The sequence below is a fragment of the Leucoraja erinacea genome, chromosome 1 (genome assembly GCF_028641065.1).
Source record: "Leucoraja erinacea ecotype New England chromosome 1, Leri_hhj_1, whole genome shotgun sequence".
Taxonomy (NCBI): Eukaryota; Metazoa; Chordata; class Chondrichthyes; order Rajiformes; family Rajidae; genus Leucoraja; species Leucoraja erinaceus.
In genome coordinates, this window is record NC_073377.1 from 41,502,885 (window position 1) to 41,507,704 (window position 4,820).

General features: G+C 49.4%; 1 pseudogene; it reads left to right on the forward strand.

Annotated features, from left to right (window-relative positions):
- Positions 1-1,130: 1,130 nt before the first annotated feature.
- LOC129705202 (U2 spliceosomal RNA) lies at positions 1,131-1,235 on the forward strand (annotated as a pseudogene).
- The last annotated feature ends 3,585 nt before the right edge of the window (positions 1,236-4,820 follow it).

The following is a 4,820-nucleotide window of genomic DNA, read 5'->3' on the forward strand; positions in this document are numbered from 1 at the left end:
CCAACGCATGCGTGTCATATCGCTACACGCATTGCAACGAGTCACACAGGGGGGAACGACGTTCCCCAAGCGGGAGAATTTGAAAGTCGGGAACAGCAGGTAAGAGACTGCGTTCCTTTTTTCTACTTACCTTTTAGGTGGAGACATGGACCTGATCCATGAAGGCTGCGGAAAGCTGGCGGGGAGACCCGCGGAGTGCGAGCAGCCGGCAGGAGCAGCAACGGCACCAGTTTCCTGGAGGGGAAAAACCTGTGCCTGACTTCGCTCCCGCACCGGCAAAATTCACTTCTCGGCCGGGCGGGAAGCAAAGCAAACAGGTCCCGTATGCCAGTCTCACGCGAGGCTGGCTTGGAGCAGTCGCTAGCGGCCAGCGCAGAGGCTGCAGGACATAGAGCAGGGACCAGCGCTGTAAGTACCAGGGGTACACAGGAGGGCTGGAAAAGCTCAGCGAGTGCAGCGCCACTAATGGAGCAAAGGAACTGGGGACGTTCGGGCCGAAAACCTTCTTCAAAAGGTAAGCACCGGGGTTGGTCCAAGGGGTCCCTAGGAACAGCCGGGTTTTACCGACTGCGGAACTGCCGCGAAGGACCAGCCCCGTGAACACAGGGGTCGGTCCGAGCGGCTCGAACCCGACACGCAGGGAACGACGTTCACCAGCGGGAGAATTAAAAGTTGGGAACAGCAGGTAAGAGACTCTGCGTTCCTTCCACTTACCCTTTAGGTGCAGACATGGACCGGGTCCATGTAAGCTGCAGAAAGCCGGCGGGAGAACCGCGGAGTGCAGGCAGCCGGCAGGAGAGCAGCAACGGCAGCCGGCAGCGGCAGGAGCAGCGGCAGCGGCAGCGGCAGGAGCAGCAGCGGCAGCCGGCAGCGGCAGGAGCAGCAACGGCACATCGATTCACGGAAAGGGAAAACACCTGTGCCCGACTTCGCTCCCGCACCAGGGGGGGAAAATTCATTTCTCGGCCAGTATGCCAGTCTCGCTTTGGAAGCGAGTCTGGCTTGAAGCAGCGCTACCGGCCAGCGCCGAGGCCAAGGACATTGCAGTGGAGTTGTATGCTGCAATCGACCGCGAGGGACCAATACTGTGAGTACCGCGGTCGGTCCCAGCGGGTTTTTTAGTTACAGAGATCGCTTCTTGGTCTTTTGGCTAAGATCAACTATAGTATCTGTTTATTATCAGTTTTAATATCTGATAGGTCCCTTATCTAAGGACCATATAAGCAGGAGTGCCCAGAACTGAGGGCATTGGAGTGGGGTTGACCGGCTGAAACGACCGCGAGGGACCAGTACCGTCAGTACGGGGGTCGGTCCCAGCGGTCTGAGATAAACGAGCAGCCAGGAGCGCTGAGAGCGTTGGAGCCGGGTTAAAGAAATGGGCTAGATGGAATCAGCTGTGCCAGATGTCCTCCACACCGGCCATATCCACTCCACGGAAGGAAGGACAAAGCTGGAGAAGGAGGACCGTGGAGCAGCGGGCAGCCAGCAGCAGCCAGCGGCACTTGGATCAACCGTAGTGGGATCAGCTGTGCCCGATGTCGGCCCCGCACCGGCCAGATCCATGCGGCCGAGCGGTAAGGCTAGACACAAAACAAACAAGGTCGTGGACTCAGAAGGGTCCGACTTTGCATAACCGCCGGCGACCAGCGCCCGAGAGCGCTGGAGCGGGAAGAAGCGGTGTATGGAGCCTTGCTCCAACGTGATAAACCCACAGCAGTACCTCTTTGAGGGCTGCACAGTGCTTCTACCCCATCAGAGGGGAGCACTGCGGGTCAGTTCTGGGCTGACCTGCAAGAGGGGTCCGCAGAACAAAAGACAAGTGGGCAGGAGGTAAGCCCCACATGGGTACCCCGTGCGGGACCCTAGAGATCTCTAACTCTATAAAAAAGAGTAGGCAGGACCCTGATGGGCCAGAGCCTGGTAATACAGCGTCCCATGATCCTAACACAGCAGGGACTCTGCTGGACATGGTGGCTGATTACTTTAACCAAGTCAAACATGGGTAGACTTGGATCCAGGATGGCAATAGTATTACTATATGTCAGGCCACAAACGCCAACAAGAAATATTTACAGAGACTGGCCAGACATCTGCCACCTGGCAACGGTGAGGCATTACAGGTGCCCAGTGTAAATGCATTTGCAGCATATGGGGACGAACATCAGGGACCAGGACCTCAAGATCCAGAAAACCTTAAAGGGATTGACGGAAGGGATCATAGCATACACCCGCACCCTGGACTAAACGGAGGTAACCAAAGACCATCAAGACGCACTAGCTCTGTTTAGTAATATGCAATATGAGCTGAACTACATGTGGAAGGCTGCCATTCAGCCAGCACTGGACCTCTAAAATGCTACCATTTGCAAACAAAGAACCGTGGGTGGACGAAGCAAGACACTGGGGTCATCAAGGCCAGCGCAAGGGCCTATTTTGGAGCACGATACCAGCCACATGCAAGGCCATAAAAAATGTGGCTCAAACCAGTGGCAGTGCCAGAAATCAATATAACCCGCAGTAGCCTTTTTAGGGTATGGCCAGGGCGGCCACCCTGGAAGATGCGGAAGCCTCAACCTCCCACACAACCCCGAACAAGAGATATCAAACCAGAACCCCCTTTTCAAAAAACCAAGGAAATAACACAACCACCGGTAACCATGGAGGTAGGTGGGTGTGGTTTCTTCTGTTAAAAAGGGACCCACGATGGTGGGGGAGGGGAGGTTGCAACACTACAGTTATGTATGGTATATAATCACTACAGATTCATATAATCTCAGCAGTATTCAGGGTTATCTGATAGAATTTACTCATCCCAATAACCCCAGTACAACATACACCAGAATGGCATTTTGTCCTTACATAAACCAAACAATCTAAAGCCCACATGGTGCTACAAAAATTGTACACAAAAGGTGTGATTGAGCATACTTTTCATGGAACATTAGAATTTGTATCAAACATATTTATTAAAAATAAAATAGATGGGGGTTGCAGGATTATCATTGACCTTTCAACCCTAAACACATTCGTTCAAGATGTTCATTTTAAGATGGATACTCTTATTACTGATAAAGACTTGGTGTCAGCTGGGTTTTTTTATATGGCAGGCATTGACTCAAAAGAGGGGGAACTTTGGCAATATAGAGCTTACCAAAGGAGCCCCAATATTATTTACTAAAATTCTAAAACCAGCTTGGCATTGTTATGTAAACAAAGCCATAGGGTGATGTATTTCCCCCGTTCTGCCCCATCAATGGGGTACTAGGGAAAATTCAACTAGACTCGGCATCTGGAATTCCCAGAGTACCCGACTGGCCTACTAAATCATGGTATTCGGTCATACAGGGGATGGTGTTAGAACCATGTTCCCTCATGAACATAGCCAAATTGATTAATTCATCCAGTGACTGGGGGCAGTCATCCATGCCATAAGACTATGGATTTGTTGATTTGTAGAGTCTAAAAGACCCACTACACGGCATGGGGCTGTCAGACAGGATGATGAATCTCATCTCATCTGCACTAAGACTGTCAACACGGAAGCAGTACCTTGGACACATCAAGAAATGGAGCATATACTGCTTGGACAACAACCTCGACCAAAAGGCTAAGAACATTCTGGCCGTATTGGAATTTTATCAAGCCTCCATTATGATAATCGATGGAGCTACAGTGCCATCAATAGTGCCAGAAGTGCACTCTCCAATTACCTATCACAAGGAACGGAGCGGCACACGGTGGGAACGCACCCCCTGGTAACAAAACTCATGAGGGGCATATTCAATGGTAATCCCCCTAGAACCAGGTACTCCGAAATCTGGGAGGTGGGTGTCGTTCTAAACATGCTGAGGAGCTGGTAGCCCATAACAGCATTGTCACTTCATTAACGGACCATGAAGATGGTTATGCTCATGGCGGTAGTTACCGCACAACGAGTCCAGCCATTAAGCAAACTGAGCCTGGACTCCCTGATCATCTCACCCGAGAAACTGGTGTTTGTCATACAGGATTTAATAAAAGAAAACAGACCAGGTTCATCGGGTCAAGTGTTTGAATTTATGGTATACCCATATGACGAACGACTGTGTATAGCAAGACACATCCAACTATACATAGAATATACTAAGAGCATTCGAGGTCAGAGAATGGCGTTGTTAATCTCTTACAAGAAACCGCACAAAAGGGTCACGACCCAAACTATATCAAGGTGGCTCAAATATGTCCTAAAGATGGCAGGAATAGACACTAATGTTTTTAACTCTCATTCCACCAGGGCTGCAGCAACATCCGCAGCAAAAATTCTAGAGGTACCCACAGACCAAATCCTCAGAATGACAGGATGGTCATCCGAAAGGTTTTTTCCAAAGGTTTTATAATAAACCAGTTATTTTTTGGAGCCATCATCGTGTTCGGAAACCATTTTACGTTCAACAATATAATTTGCCCGAAAGGTTACAGGGCTATGATTGTCAATTAAAAAAATTTATATATTTTTTCATTATACCAAACAACTCTTTGTATAAGTGTGTTTTAAAATTACTAATGATGCTCTCTCCCAATACCCAAGGCAGTTGTGAAGCATGGACTTGTTCCACGGCATGAGGTCACAGAGCTTTGAAATCTTCACGAAGTCACTCACGTGACTCCGAAGTAAAATAGTAAGATTAAACGAGAACTTACCAGTTTGAAGTTTGATCTGTATTTTATGAGGAGGAACGTTGAGGGAATACGTGCCCTCCGCTCCCACCCTCTTATGATCATATCAAAAACTGGTATCTCTTTGATAATGTTACTATGTTAGATCATTATAGGTTCCTGTG